The sequence below is a fragment of the Rhipicephalus sanguineus genome, chromosome 9 (genome assembly GCF_013339695.2).
Source record: "Rhipicephalus sanguineus isolate Rsan-2018 chromosome 9, BIME_Rsan_1.4, whole genome shotgun sequence".
Lineage (NCBI taxonomy): Eukaryota > Metazoa > Arthropoda > Arachnida > Ixodida > Ixodidae > Rhipicephalus > Rhipicephalus sanguineus.
Window position 1 is genome coordinate 17,950,062 of NC_051184.2, and position 16,493 is coordinate 17,966,554.

Here is a 16,493-nt window from a genome sequence, read left to right on the forward strand (position 1 = left end):
CGGGGCTCATGAGGTGGTTGATCCAGTCGTCCTCGGTGGCAGGAGACCCGAAGCTAGCGTTTAGCGCGGGACACTGCCACAGCACGTGATTGAAGTCGCACCTTGGATTTTGGCATTTAGGGCATTCTGGCCTTATATCTGGGAGGTATTTGCTGCAGATATAGGGGCTGGGGTAACTGTGCGTTTGCAGCAGTCTAAGCGCTAATTGTTTTGCTTTATTTAGTGTTGAGTGAGGTGAGGGGAATTCCTTTCTACATAACTTCCTTTCTACATAACTAGTACGAGCAAATCTCGTGATAGGAGAGGAGTGGCTCCTGGTTAGCCGGCCCGCGTCCCCGCGCCGCGCGTAAGATCTCGCGCGAGGTGATGGGCCAGCTCATTACCGTTGCGGACCCCTGGTTGAACGTTGAGACCTTCATGCCCCGGGAACCAGTGGATGTGCTCGTCTACGTTTATTTGAGCGCATGTTAAATTGCTCAAGGCCGCCTGGCATAGTGTACCGCGGCGGTATGCCAGTGCTGCGGGTTTGAAGTCAGTAAATATTGTGTCGCGCTGAGGGAAAGCTCGAGCAAGGGCAGTGGTCACTTGTTCGGCCTCGCAGGCTTTCTGTGTTTGTATGGTAAGATCATTGAGGGGTGTCCCGTCTGGGGCGACCGCCGCAGCCGCAATGTAGGTTTTCTCCACGTATTTAGCGGCGTCTCCGAAAGCCACGTCTGTCGCGTGTGGAGTGGCCGCTTTTTATAGTAAGGCTTGAGCGCGTGCCCCTCTTCGAGTCTGATTATGCACCGGGTGCATGTTCCTGGGGAAGGGTAGTGCTGTGATTTTAGCGCGAAGGTGTTGCGGCAATGGTGTTGGATTGTTGACTTGGGTTGGGATAGGAAGACTTATGTGTGAGAGGAGTTCCCGGCCCGCAGCTATCGAAGACAGGCGTGTGAGCTGCGACTGTCTTTGTGCTTCTGCGATTTCTTTGAACGTGCTATGCACCCCAAGGGCTAGCAGGCGCTGCGTGCTTGCCGTTATGGGTAGACCAAGTACTCGTTTCGTGCATTTTCGGATGAGGCTGTCTACATTAGTTTCATCGCCTTTGCTCCACGGGTGATCGCAGGCAACGCAGTGAACGTGGCACATTGAGAACGCGTGAGCGATGCGTAGTAAGCTCTCTTCTGCGAGTCCCGTGTGTCTCTTAGAGACGCGTCGGGCGAAGTGAACGACTGCCCCAGCTTTTTTGGTGAGATGTGTGATTGTTAAGTCGTTTTTGCCATTCTCCTGCAGTATAACGCCCAGAATTCGAACCGGTGGCAGAAGCAGCAACTCGGACTTAAATGCCGAGAGTCTGAGGCCCGTGGGCTTTAAAAAATTCTTTACTTTATTGACTGCTTCCTGATGGCTTGCTTCGATTTGTCCGTCGCTGCCTACAGTGCGCCAAATAGTAATATCGTCGGCGTAGAACGCGTGTTCTACGCCTTCGATATGTTTCAGCTTTTGCGAAAGTTGTCTGAGGGCTAAATTGAAAAGAAACGGTGAGAGCACGGACCCTTGCGGGATGCCGCGCGAGCTTAGGTTGTGGCTTCCGCGTAAGGTGGGTTGTAGGTGTGCGAGTTGAGATCTTCAACTTTAAGTGTAGCCGTTCTGGCTCTTAGGAAAGAGCGGACGTATTCGTAGAAGCGGCGGCCTAAGCCTGCCTCCAGAATCTCGTGTGGCGTATGAGCCTGGCTTATGGTATCGAAAGCTTTCCCTAAGTCGAGAGCTAGAATTGCTTTGAGGTATTTGCTCCTTACTCTAAGTAACGTCTCCTGCAGCATGAGGAGTACGTCCTGCGTGGCCATAGCCGGCCTGAACCCGACTTGATTGAATGGGAAGAGATGCTTTTGCTCTGCATGTTTTGTGACTCGGCGGAGAATGACGTGCTCCATGACCTTACCCACACAGGACGCGAGGGAGATGGGTCGTAGAGAGTCGTGCTACAGTTGGTTCGGTTTGGGAATGAGTATGACGGTCGCGGCCCTCCATTCTGGCGGGACGCCCCCTTGCTCCCAAACCCCATTCATGTTGGTGGCTAGCGATTCAATGTCATTGTCAGCCAGGTGACGGAGTAGCTTGTTGGTGACTCCGTCAGGACCTGGGACTGACTTATTGTTGAGCTCTGCTAATATTACAGCGTATATTTCAGCGCTGGTTACAGCCTCCGCAAATGGGTCGTGTGTGGCTTCCGCGTAAGGTGGGTAGTCTTGATGCGAGGTAGGTTCTGTGCATAGATACGGGGCTGCTGTAGCATCTAAAATCTGCGCATCTCTAAGTTGCTGCCCTCGCGCTTTGTGTAACAGTCTATCTAAGGTTAGTCGTTGATCTGACTTGGTGGTCTTGTCGCCGAGCAGGTGCCTGAGAAGGCCCCATTTTAGGCCTTTTCTCATGCCTGCGTCGAGCGAATTACACACCTCATTCCACTGTTGGCGTGCTAGTGCGGCATTGCCCACGGACTGACGAATTAAATCAAGTCATGCCTCGCGTCAGAGGTGTAAAGAAAACGAAAAGTGAACCGCGCAAAGAAACAAAAATAGCTGTAAATGGCTTAACTGAAGCACAATGTTGTTTAGGAACGCCCACCCAGATTCACAAACAAAGAATATGCCGGAGCAACGCCCACCGGGAAGGGTTTCACGAAGAAAGCTAAGCGAAGCTTTCGTTGCACCACAACAGCTAGGGGTCACGTGCATAGGTGGGCAAAAAAAGTAGGGCTCACTCACTCAAGAAATATAGTTTGCTTTTAGGGCTCACCCGGACTCAAGACTCGCCAAAAATGTTCCTCAGCTGGACTCACTCGGACTCAGACTCACTAAACTTTTTCTCTACCTGAATCATTCACACAAAGAGTGGCCAAAATATAACTCACCCAGACTCACTCAGCCCCAGACTCATTCCGCGATCTGAGTCCGACTCATGAGTGAATTTGTCGGCCTATGCTCACGTGACGTGAGCAAAAACGTCATGTATGACGTCGTTGGTAGAGTGACACGCCGCTGTCGACTTTGGCAGTGATGCTCAGAAAACAGAGGGAACCGCGAAACGGCATAACATTGGCTACTGTCCCCCTAGTGACATGGGCGAACCACTGACACCGGCAGAATAGCGATGGTTACGCAACGCCAGGCAGAACCTTGCATTTCGTTCAAATTGTACGGCGTTGGTGTGACGTGTCGTTCCCACTTAGGTCACGTGACCTTGAGCTGTTGAGCTACAAATAGACTCTCCCGCTCGATGCTGCTGCTATCCAGCAGAATAGGTCACACTTGAAGATCGAATTCGGCTTGGGAGCTTGATCGAGGAGTCGAACCTCTGTCCTCCAAGAAAAGCAGCCCGGTGCTCTTTTCACAAGGCTACCGCCGCACGCATGCATTCTTGCTTAGTGGCAACGCCGGCTATACTTCCTGCTTCCATGCTCTTCAATATCTTGGTGGGAGCACCATCTAGCAGAGTAGTGCAGCAGAGTAGTGCATCACACGCGCTAATGTTCGGCGATAGTAAGCTAGTGCTGCTGCGGTCAAGAAATCGAGCCTGAAATTAAACAGTTGGTAGCTTGGCGCTACACTGTTATTTTCTTTCATCTTTTCAAGAAGTGTATTTCGCGCCACAGTCAAGTATACCTGAGAAACGTTTATTTATATGTTTATCCGGTGTGGACATGCGATGCGCTGGCGTCGCTCGCAGTTTTACAGAGCGCTGAAACCGCCCACGGTAGCTAAACAACTGTTGTACTCATTAAAAAAAAATCTTTGGAAAAATCGAACCTCGAATGAGAGCTGTGCATACAAAGAAAGTGAACGAGCAAGTGATGTGAACCGCCCACATCGCAATTCAGCAGGCTGTCGCTCCATAAAACGCGGCCCCGAAGGGGTCGTCGCTGGCGAAGTTCAAAATAGAGACATCACCCCCCACCCACCCCCTTTTTTCTTCCCCTCTCTTGTGGTTGCGGTGAACACTCGTGGCGGCGACAAGACCAGTTTTGATGATAAGCACACCGGGTTGCGGCAGTGCAGTTCAATGCCTTTCTAGTACCATGGGCAGTGTAGAGTTCTGCGGGATTCGTTTCTCAAGCCGCCACAGTTGCCGACTTCTTTGAAAGAAACGACATACAAGAGGAACCAGCGCTCACTCAAAGGGCGTGCGGAGATGTTGAAGCGCCTATTTAAGAAAAGAAAAGTTGGATAAAAAGTAAAATACTAAAGTCACCTTCTCGAAACATTGTCCTGGTGTTAACAGAAACTGTGATTGATTTGCCTGAGGCCTCTCCCCCTGGTATACTCGGCACTTAATCTGTAGCGCAGTCCTGAAAGATGAAGTTTTATTATAGCTTGAATTAATCTAACCATCTCGGCGCCAATTCCTCATAGTGGGCTTGAGCCACATGTTTGAGTGACGACAGAAACGCTGAACCTAATCGAAACCTACTTCACAGACTCGGCTCCGGCTATAGCCAAATTTTTGGCTGCATATGTATAAATAAATTAGTGGCGTTGACTACAAGTGACCAAGCCAGGGAAAAAGAGCGCCTATGAAATAGGATATATATATATATATATATATATATATATATATATATATATATATATATATATATATATATATATATATATATATATATATATATATATATATATATAGCCAGAGAGCGACGTTTGTTAAAGAAAACTAGGCTTCATTTTCTGTCGATTTATTCGCCCGGTAGCCACGGGGATATGATTACAATGGTTCTTGGCACGTCAGAAGCTTGACAGCGTTAGAAGTTAAACCGCGTCAGCCAAAAGAATACGTTAAACTTGACGGCCACTTGCCGACTGGAGTACCTCCACTGCACGATTTTGATTGTGAATATACCGTGACGCAATGGAGATAATCAGAGTATACCAATACTACGTCGTCTTCTTTAGGTCTGAAAAGCGTGGAAGCAAAGTTGCAAATGAATCGGGAAAATCATTGTGGGCAAACCATCTTCCAAGATCAGCAAAAAAAATTGTATAGATGACTAGAAACGAGTGAAACCGTTTATGCGAATACCTATAATCAATCAATCAATCAATCAATCAATCAATCAATCAATCAATCAATCAATCAATCAATCAATCAATCAATCAACTGAGTACAGATCTTGTGTTAAGGCTATGGTGAATGCCGGAAAAGGCGTGTCTTTCGTTCCTCGACCCTCGTGGGGTCGAACCGCCACAGCTGGCAAGATGAAGAGTTTGGTGTTGAAACTCGCGCGCGCGCACACACACACGCACACACGCGCGCGCACACACACACACACACACACACACACACACACACACACACACACACACACACACACACACACACACACACACGCGCGCGCGCGCGCGGGTGTGCAAGGTCGTACAACCAAACAGGCATGTACCGAGTTTCACCGAAGTGTATGTACTCAAGGGTTAGCATACGTACAACTCCCCCCACTCAACTCCCCGACGTGTCAGGCCAGGTATGCGCAAGACCAATATATATTTAAAGCTCCCAGGGCGCCATGGCTCTCGGAGCGTGCCAAGCTTCGCACTTCCGCGTGACGGAAAAGAACCACTGCTCTTTTCTCGCTCTCTTCTTGAAATACCAGAGGCAGCCGAGCAAAGAAAGCGCTGAAGAGCTCATTGACAGACGCGCAAACGAACGCGTGTCCTCCTCTTTCCTCAGCGACGACTCTCTCTACACCTTTTCTTTTTCGTTTTCTTGTTGCGCGCATACTATTTCTTTAGCTATACCTTCGGCGGCTCAAACGACCTGTCTAACCATGAAGGAGCGTATGCTCTGGATTGTTGGTAATCCATGTTAACTTTTATAGCGCACGAAAAGAACAAGGACAGAAACCACGAGCGACGTCAAACCAGACGAGCGTCTAACCGCGAGTGATGCCGAACACACGCAAACGGGCGCGTGTGATGCTAACACAGCACAGCGAGTATCTACACAGCGTAAACATAAATATGTTTGAGATGCTCAGACGACTAGGCTTGAGCTCTGGGTCTCTAGTACCGATGCTCTAGGGTTCAACCACTGCGCCTCAGGCGCAGTGGTTGAATTTTTCTTGTATTAATGCAATTTTCTTGTATTAATGAAATAAGCAATTTTTCTTGTATTAATGAATTGCCCTCTTACAATACCAAAAGTACAAGTCTTGGCGCGAGAAGACACTCAGCTCGGTAAGTGAGAAAACTTGCAAAAGAAAAAATGCAGCTGGCACCGCCTAGTTAAAGTTTCCGCACCAACTCGTTATGATGTCATATTTTTTAGTGTGTCTACTGGGGCCTACATAGTTGTTGATGGGTGAAAATGGAGTATACATTGTTCTCTAAAGGGGCCTGAGACTTAAACGTAGCAAGTTGGAAAAAGAAAAAAAAAAGAAAAGAAAAGAAAATTGAGCAATGGTAGCCAAAATTCTTTTAAAAAAAACTGAAATTCGTGATGTTACACTGACATTCATGTACAGAGATTTCAGCGCGAAAGTTCAAAATGAAACTTTGACCTCCATTTTCGCTTCCGTTATAAGCCTATGATGGTTAAATTAACATTTAAGGGAGCTTTAAAATTTTTTTCAGTCTAAATTGATTCAATTCTTTAACTTTTACGAGAAAAAATTTCAAATCTGAGAAAATCATCATTTCGGTTCACAGTGAGACGCAGTTTACATCGCATGGTGCTCCAATTAAAAATCTGCTTATACCTCATACTAAAGTCTGTTTAAGAATGTCCCGCCTGCAGTCGAGCGCGTTCAGGGGCTTCAGACGGTTTCCGCAGCGATGATGGTGACCCGAAGAATTTCCTTCATGCAAGACAGCGCGTTTTCGCAACGCTAACGGGGTGGCGTGGAGTGGCCGTTTAATCGAGCGTGGGTGCAGATAAGTACTTGAAGAAACACTTAATCAAAGAGAGGTTCGGAGTATCGTGTGATTTGTCCTCATTCGTGCGCACATATGTATCGCTAGCGTGCTTAAATGTTATACGAATGGGCTGTGACAAACATCAATACACTTAATTTTGCCATTCATAGTTCATCATTAAAGGTAGCGCAAACAACACGGACACAGAAGAGGAGCACACGTACACAATGTTTAATGATGGCATCGTTCCAACTCGCCCAGCAGGACACCCTTCTGAAATCCATGGTTCGATGCATGTCGCTTATTCGTTAGCCAAGTAAGTTCATCATCATCATCAGCCTGACTGCGCCCACTGTAAGGAAAAGGCCTATTCCATGTTCCGCCAATCAACTCGGTCCTGTGCGTGCTGCGACCACGTTATCCCCGCAAACTTCTTAACCTCATCTGCCCACCTAACTTTCTGCCTCCCCCTCGCGCGCTTGCCTTCTCTAGGAATCCAGTCTGTTGCGCTTAATGACCAGCAGTTATCTCGTCTATGCACTACATACCTTGCCCATGCCCATTTCTTCTTAATTTCGACTAAGATGTCCTTAACACCTGTTTGTTCCCTCACCCACTCTGCTCTCTTCTAGTCCCTTAAGGTTACACCTATCATTTTCCTTTCCATGGCTCTCCGAGTAAGTTCGCTGGTTCGTAACAAAAGTAGCATGTGCCATTTCTTGGCTTGGCGCAGGGTTGGCGCTCTGCACTGCAGGTTTTGAAACCCGGGAGGCGTTGTTGCCTTGGTGAACGCTCCACGTCGGACCAACCTGGCAGCGACGCACAACAGGTTGGTGAAATTCGCTTCGCATCTCGGCGCGCTATTGCGAACTCTTGCGAAGAGCAAAAGAGGAAGAGAGAGAGAAGAGAAACCCCCAGAAACCCCTAACCATCGGTTGCAAAAATAAGCTCCCACTCGAGACGCCGTCCCCTCGCCGTCGCTGACCTCTCCACCTCCAAGCCAGGGATGACGTCATTCGCGCCGCCTACGTTGCGCATGACGTCACATTGCTGGAAGGGTTTCGTAAACGGGAGGGAGCGAAGCGCAGAAGCGCAGCAAAATACTGTAGCAGGCTGAAACCGATTCTGCAAATGTGTTCATTAACACACGGGGTCCGCCACATGCATATAGTATGTGAGCTTCGTTTATTCACGCTTCTAATTGAATGTTCTGGGCGTCATGGCTTCGTGCAACAGTAATACAACCGAGGAAATATACCTAAGGATTGCTGATTGTTCTTTCAAGCTATTGTCCCTTAGTTTGAAACCCTATACTAAACACCGTAAGATAATGAAACCGATGTTTCGTAATGTGCCCTCAAGAAAGGTTCAAGATGATTTGGCGGATGGGGATCACCACTATGAGCAGCAATAACATTTGATCACCTAATCCTGTGAGCGTTTGAGAAATGTGAACGCTTCCCGCTCACAGAAGTGTGAACGGGAAGCGCTGCTTTAGAATGCTGTTCTCGGTGGTTCTCCCAAGGTTGCCTCATGAGGCATTGACCTTTTCATAGGAGAAAAAACGCTGCCATGCTGGGCTGCGTGCGGGAGTACAAAGGCTGACGTCACAGACATTTGGGGGGGTGGGGGGTCACGCCTATTTAGCGCAACCCAATTATGGCGGTGCCCAGGAAGCCGTCTGTGAAAAGGTCTATACACCGCGGCTGTGATAAAAGCTGCAATCGAGGGCTCCAAATCAATTTTTCATTATCTTCTAAAAGTCTTAAGGAGTGTCGATACGCGAACTTTTTCGCAGTCTGCCATTTTGCTGAAACTCAACTACCACAGACTGGAAACCATGCCAGTCCTTCCTGCTTAGAAGCAAGAGAGAGCGAGGGGGGAGGGGGGCTTCAATTACCCCCCCCCCCCCCCCGCGAAGGTTTTCAGTTTTGCACGTGTGTATACTCGCACCGTGTCGCATACATACAAACGCACGCACGAACATAAAAAAATGGTCGAATGTCCCCCGCCCCCCGCCCCCGAAAAAAAAATTTCTTGCTACGCTACTGGAGACAGGGAATACAGGAAAGGCAGGTAGGCCACCTAAACTGTTCCCAGTTTGCTACCCTACACGTGGGGAGGGGAATTAGTGGATAAAAGATAGAGAGGGTGAGAGCATTTTGCTTAGAAGGGAAATGCTACATTGAGGCGCTGCTGTGAGGATCAGAGTGGGATGAAGGGAGAAACAGTCTGAGAGCAAGCACAAAGCGGAGTGGCAGGGGAGTGTAAGTAGTAGTCAGAAGAAGAAGAAGACGCCAGGTGCATCAGAGCAGGACTACAGCGGAAGAACTGCTGGCAGCCATCCCAATGGGTCACAGCACCGCACTCTGGTGTGCGCGACGTCGTGCCAACGACGCAAATCAAGGATGCGTCTTCATGCGAGTGAATGTCTGACGAACACAGTCGCTCGTAATAGCCGACGGCCCCGCCTTTGAAGTGTGGTCCTGCTGCCGCCGCGTCGCTGCAGCGCAGACTCTGCGTGACTCTTCTCGCGGGACTCTGCGTGCAGCGTCGGACGGAAAGGCCGTTCAAGACGAGCCGCAGCTGCCACACTCGAGGCTGGTGAGGTCGAGTTACGCCGTTTTGGTGTGCGGGACGAGACCTCACAGAGCGCCGAAATACAGGAAAACAAAGCAAAACAAGAAATGAGGAATACCGTAAGTGACTTCTACAGGAACCCGCAAGATGGCGGAAGAGTTATGAAACAGAAAGCTGACAACCACTTATTTGTAGCACAAGGCCAGAAAAAAATCCATACGGACTTCTCAGAGAAAAAGCTTCATATAGTTGCCGAAAAATTCGTCCTGCTCTTGGGATCGATCCCGGGACCAACGCCTTTCTATGCCGGTCGCTCTACAAATTGAGCTAACTGTACTCCATCTCAGAAGTTCCCTTCAGCACTGTGAAGGCTACAGGGGACCTTAGCCAATAGGAAGGGCGATTAGCCCCTCCACATGTATTCATCCGCGTCGCGTCGTCTGCTCGCACGTATGTAAAGCGAACAGACGGCATCACAGAAAAAGAAAAAAATGGCTGCACCCATCACAGCTAGTGCCCTCCGCTTCGAGTTTGTCAACTCGTCATCGTGCGCTGTATGACCCGTAAGTTACAAACAGACGCATGCATTTGCTTTAGATTAATATGCTGACGCTTCAACAGCACTATAACCGTGAATATATTGCGCTAATTCCAAAAACCATTATCAAATTATCGGCACGTTAGGCCTAGTAAGCGCGGCTAAACAAACAGGTGATCTTGCAAATAACGACAAAATGTACGTGATGTTTGGTCCTCAGATTCAGATGGAACAAACCGATGGCTCATTTCACCATTTATTCGTTGCTGCCAGCGAAGTGGGCGAATAGCAAGCGCAAGTTCGGATCGAAGCGGGCGGTCACGCCTGCATGGGCGCTGCCATGTTGATTTGTAAGCACAGTTACCAGCGGTTACTGATACAGCAATTAAAGGCACATGACATAAGTGCGAAGAAGAATAAACATATAACGCATCGATGTGACGTAACACGTGCCACACAAGTGCAAATGTCTCAACCCTACCAATTGTAAGGTAATTATATCTGGAATTATGTTTTGCTGCTCAAGGCTGTGGCTTGCTTACGCCCCGTAGTCTTTGTAGTGCTGAACGGTAGTGGTGACATGGGGTACAGGAACCTTCTTTCTGAGAAATCCGTGTGAATTTCTTTGTAGCCTTGTGCTACGAACGGGTGGTTGTCAGCTTTCCCTTTCAAAAAAACGAGGAAAAGAGACTATGGCAGGTAATGACTACAGCAAAAGGATATGAAAGAAAAAGTATGATCCTCCCGTTTGTAGAGCGAAGATGCAAAATAAATCTACAGAACCTTCACAGGAAGAAATTTTCCTAACTGACTCAAAGTTTGTCCTGGTCTGGGATTGAAAGCTCGGACCAGGCAAATAAAAATTAAATTAATAAAATCTCGGCTATTAATAAAATGTCGAGAAATGTTGAATTTGATATTTCATTGAAATTATTTAAAAAGGGAGCAAAGAAATATTTACTCCACTCTGGTTTGTGTTTTGTATAACACCATTTTCACTGCTGCATGCTTAATCATGTCACACTTTTAAGTGCAGCTGATTTTGCATTTATTGTGTTATATTTTCAGTTATGTGTTTGTGTTTTCCGACGTCAGACTGTAGAAGGGAGCCGAGGCCTTCGTCAGGCATTCTAGCCCTTAGCCCCGGCTTCCTCCTTTGTATGAAAGGAAAATAAAAACTTCAATTCACTTCGCCTACGTGATCTCGTCAAAGCTCCTTGCTAACTGCAGTTTAGGCCGATCTAGATTTATTCGGTCAAAAAATTATCGCCGGCTTCATGGCGAACGACTTATACCATTACATAAGGTTGCTTTAAGATGACTGTAGGTATATTCCTCTAAAAAAATTGTAAACGTCACAATCAGTGCGTTGAGGCTGATTGAAGGCAATGTTGGTGTTAAAGCAGTGGATAGCCAATATAAATCAGCACTGGGCAGCAATTACCTTATTTACCCAACATGAGTTATCAGTAGCATTTGCTGGCAGGCTAGATAATGATACATAGTGTAACGGCACGAACGTAACAAGAAACTAAGTAGACACAAGATAGAATGCGGCGGTTCTCCTCCGCCGCGCTCAAATTGGTACGCTGCTCTCACCAGCCAGGCTTCACCTTATCAACCGGGAGACCTGTTCGAGTCCCCAATGCCCAACTTTTCCGTCTAAAGGCATATCCGAACATCTGCTATGGTCGTGCCCGGCATTTGAGGCCGTCCGGGAGAGGAGTCTTCGTTCCCTCGGTGCACAAGACCTCAGAGACTACGAGACTGGTCTGACCCTCCTCTATAGACCTTGGACCAACCGATGCTCAGAGATATTGGCAGTCTTTTATGGAGTACATCCGGGAATCAGAGGGGCCTGGCCAATACTTTGCCGAAAGGATGACAGGGCCAACTGACATCGATGCACACAGTGGTCCCCCTCCCCAACCACCTTAATCCCTTTTCCCTCAATTTCTGCAACAAGGCTTAAGCCTGGAAGAAATAAAGATGTATTAAAAAAAAGACTGAGTATTGACTTTAACCAACAGTTTATTTTTTGTTCCCTTTCTTTTGGGCAATATTTTGTCCGATATCGATGGTTTTCCTCAAAAAGCAAGCTGACACAAAAATAAACGGTTAGTCAACACGTTGTCCTGCGTCTTCTTGGTTTCTTGTTACGTCTGTGCTTGTATACATATGAACGAGATATCAGCAGCCCATCAGACATCGTCATATCCCTTTACACAATGTGGGTGAAATCTGTCTAGAAAGACATTGTCTTCAAAAAGAAACATGCGTGGATGGATGCTGACTGGAAAAGAGCCAATACCTTGTACTCGGTTACGACCTAAGAAAATATGTCAGCTCCTCCTGTGAAAGACAGGTGACGACCAGACGTTTTCGCTCGAACCGTAAGTACTTTTTCTCGCCTGATGTAAAAAATGCCACGCATATTAAAGTTTAAGGCTCGTCGTTACTACCTCAAACATTACATTTAGCTAAGTAGCGATGTCAGCATCCCTGACGAAATTTACCGGGGCGTTAAATGTTCCCGACCTAAAACCAGCGACGCAAACGTGTGTCTGTATGGGAAAGTGAACTACCTGAAACACTCGAAAAATGCTTGACGTCACTAAAATGAGTAAGAGCGATTGGATGGAGCATTTACGCAAATTATATTTGGGAGGGACAGGGATGGCTTTGGGCGGAGAATATTTGGGTTGTAACCGAGTATAGTACATATTAAGTTCCCCTCGGCGTCCCTTGACACTCATCGCACCTCAAGCAGTGACATCTGTCGCCTTGCGCTGCAGGCGTCTTCAGACGACGCGTGTAAGTTCTCGGATAATAAGGCAAGCGAGGGAGACAAGAGAAGGCGCCGCCGCCGAAGGGGTGAAAAGTCTTTGCACACGAAGCAGCAAGAAGCGAGCCATCGTTTCGGACCGAAATAGCCGCTGCCGCCAAGTTTGAGAAACAAAGGAAAGCCCAGCCCATTTTCTTATTGTCTCTTTTAGTCCTACTCTCCAGTTCTTTAGAGGAAAAAAAGAAAAAAAGCCACTTTTCGCGGGTCGGTGCCACCACAAAATGGAAGGTTGGCTCAGCGAGGGAGCTCTGCGGTGGCATCGGTGGTTTACGTGTCGACCGAAGTGTCGGGAGTTCATCGACCTCCATCTGTGTTGTGTGACTTGCGCTGCCAGGAATGTATTGCGGAGGTATATTTATGCGGAGGCCTCGTGCTTGAAACCGGGGAAGAAGCAAACCGCTTCCTAAGAAACCAACAACAGCGTTGAAAACTCTCCAGACTCGTAGCGATCGAGGGAATCCATATATGTACGTTATGCCCTGCTTCGCCTATTCTTTCTGCACCAGAATGCACCGAAATCCTACAGGTTCCGGTGGGCCAAAGAATCAAGTGTATATAACCAGATGACATAATCGAAAGCTTACGACCTTATCTTATTACTGCAGAGAAAATGGGTCGGCGACGCAGGTTTTTGGGGTGTGCAAAGATTGGTTTTGTAGACCGAGTCGAATATGAATTGAACAATGCTAAAAGCCAATCGAAGGAAATAGAATATCAAATACCTTTCGAATATTGAATAACAGCGTCTAGAACTGATGTAATGTAGCGTCCACGCTCCATTGTTCGTAATTTGAGCATTAAAAACATGAACTGAACATCAGGAACAAAAAAAAAAAAGAGAGAGAGACCATGCTGTTCACATTCGCGGAGCTCTTTAAAAAGCCCTTCGGCGGCCGCATTCCGCCCCCATCGAAATTCGGCCGCCGTAGCCGGGAGTCGAACCTGTGCCCTCGTTCTTTACAGCGCTACACTTCACGCGCTAAGTAAGTACCACGGCGATCCAGCCTGTGAGGCCAAGTTGTGTGCTAGCGCACCAACACACATTAATATTGCAATACTTACGAAGCGAATAAACGAGTTATTAAACTCTGAGCATTCCTTTGCATCATTATAACGACGTTATTTTTTTTTGTTGTTGCTGTTGTTAGCGCGTCAGTCACTTTCTTTCTAGTGCACGTAAAGAAAAAAAAAGTAGGCATGTGACATCATGACGATTTTTGTTTGTTTTTTATTTCGCTAATAATTTGCGAAAATGATAACTCTCTGAACCGAAGAGTGTAATGTTGTGAGCTGGGAAACTTCGTCCTTAAAGCAAAGCCTCGGGTCACGCTTCTAGTTGCAGTGAACAGCTGCCTTCACCTAATATTTCACAGCTGTGGAAAAACAACACAAACACCTGGGCCATAACTGAGCCTGTTTCGCCCCAAATCCAGAGGGCTCAACAATACTCTTCTCCAAACAGTAGCCAACTTTACATCTTTAAATAATGGATAAAAAGATGTCAACAACGTTACGAGGGCTTGGCAGTCATCACTCATCGGTTTATTCTGGGAACGTCCGCAACTCCGTGTCTCTGCTCTGTTCCTCTGCTGAAAATTTTTCTTTTCATCTCTTTCTGTCGGCATTCCTTTCACCTCGTGACGGTCGAGGGAGAACACTTTTATTTTATTTTGCGAAGCGAGAAAACAACACTTGAGACGAGGCGGCTAGGCGTCGCCACCGACTATTCATAGAAAGGTCAGGTTGAACGACCAGAAAAAGGTGAAGCCGAGAGGGCCTGGAACCTTAACGGTGTCACGTGTGCATCGGCTGTCGTTTCTTCGCCCTGGGCCTGCATGCGGTCTCAAGACTTGGCTCTGGCTACCCCTTTTTCCAGTGTACGATAGCAAACCAGGTACAACGTAGTTAACCTCCCTGCCTTTCCTTTGTCTTTTTATTAAGGCGAAAGCCTTGAATTCCTCATCAAACGCGAAAATTGACCGTCGGCGTCCGGCGGCGTCGGGGACGAGTGATGCAAAAAAACGTCATCACGTGATGACGTCACCATATTACGTCACAGATCGCCGAAATTTCTGACGTCATCATGCCGTTACTGTGACGTCACGTGACGCAACGTCACATGATGACGTCATCTCATGACATCGTAGCTTGGTCCAAGGTGGTCCTATTACGGAAGCAAAACTAGGTGAGGTGTCTCCGATCTTGGAGGCAGTGCAAAACCACGTTAGGTGCAGAAAGCTTTCGACGGATGGCGGGACATCATCAATACATCAACTGAGAAGAAAAATATGGCTTGCGCCATCGAGTTGTCTTAAGTGAATGCATAAGGGACCCTGTGAGTTTTTGTTTTTGTTTTTTTTTTTTCATTTCTCTATCCCTCCGGCAACCGTATGAGTTGCAATGTATGCGTGAGTAAGCACACTTTAGTGAACCGCTCGTTGCCTTCATACAGCAAACATGCAGCACTGTCTAAGGAGTACAGATTTTTGAGCAGTTGGTTCTTTACTATAAATGACGCCATAGCGCTGGAAAGCCTGTCGTCTTTCACGTCCTGTCTTTCCAGTGCTACGGCGTCATTTATAGCGCCGTCTAGTTCGTAGACTTTAAAAAATTATCTAGATGCGCTCGCTAAAGCACAAAAAGATTGACGAATGCCATAAGAACGCGTCCTCGCGTAAAGGCTGGCGTCCGCGCATTTCGGAAAACAAGCGAGCACACCGCTTGTTTTGTAGAGTTCTTAGTGGTCACACTGATAGGTGAGGTAATGACGATAGAACAGTCAGCCTTCGGACACCCACGGATTTATTTGCAGCAGCGTTAAGCTCGGCAAAGCTCATTGCTGAGGCCAGTGGATATTGCGTGACCTCTTGCCTTTTCAACCGTTACCACGGCTCTGTGGTTGCTTTGAACATTTCGTCTCTCGGAAAGTTTTCAGGACAAACACACGAACTAACTGTTGCAGCTGAACACCACGGTACGCAGTCGCTTACGGTCTCATTAGGCCTCCAAATCAAGCAAACAATGAAAGAAACACTGCTCTCGCATTCGACACGAATTTATAAGAACTTTTAGAGAAGTTAATTTCAATCAGATTCTGTGTGTAGGTCGTAAAAAATTGGGAAACCGGGGGTCCAAGTTGGTTGTAGTTACGCCGTTGCTGTCAGCCTGGATATACGAAACTTAGTCTCGTGATAATGTCAAATGTTTATCCTCACCTTTCATCTCGCGATCATCCAGCACACTTACAAGTATCTCTGATTAAAGCTCACAATGTCATAGAGTACGTCTTTATTATTTTTCTGGGTAGAGCACAGTGAAATGGAGCGCTGAATAGATTTTCTACCTCAATCTTTCCGCATTGGACATTAGTAACAGTGCATATGTTAGCAACACGAAACTATGCGGCTTCATTTTGATCTGTTGGTGATGAAAACGGGACGTCACAAGCGGGCAGGTAGACAATCACAGTGAAACACATCACGCTTTGGTGAGCGTGCGAATCCTGAAATAATAATAATAATAACTAAGTTGCTGCTACGTAGATAAACATACACCTGAAGCCAGGTATAGACAGGATCCTCCTCTTTAGAGCTGTCATACTATCCCGACCCACTGGAGATAACTTATCGTTCTGAACACTTCAGTGCCG

The 16,493-nt window shown here is 47.3% G+C and overlaps 2 protein-coding genes across 14 annotated transcripts in view; one reads left to right on the forward strand and one right to left on the reverse strand.

Moving 5' to 3' along the window:
- LOC119404674 (LIM domain and actin-binding protein 1) overlaps nt 1-16,493 on the reverse strand; it is a 203,955-nt gene that overhangs the window by 187,067 nt on the left and 395 nt on the right. The gene's annotated exons all lie outside the window — the stretch shown is intronic.
- Nucleotides 7,623-16,493, forward strand: part of LOC119404678 (uncharacterized) — a 97,037-nt gene continuing 88,166 nt past the window's right edge. For all 3 annotated transcript variants that reach the window (XR_007417486.1, XR_007417487.1, XM_049418976.1), the window contains exon 1: nt 7,623-7,710. The gene's annotated coding sequence lies outside the window, so the exon portion shown is untranslated. The remainder of the gene's footprint in view (nt 7,711-16,493) is intronic.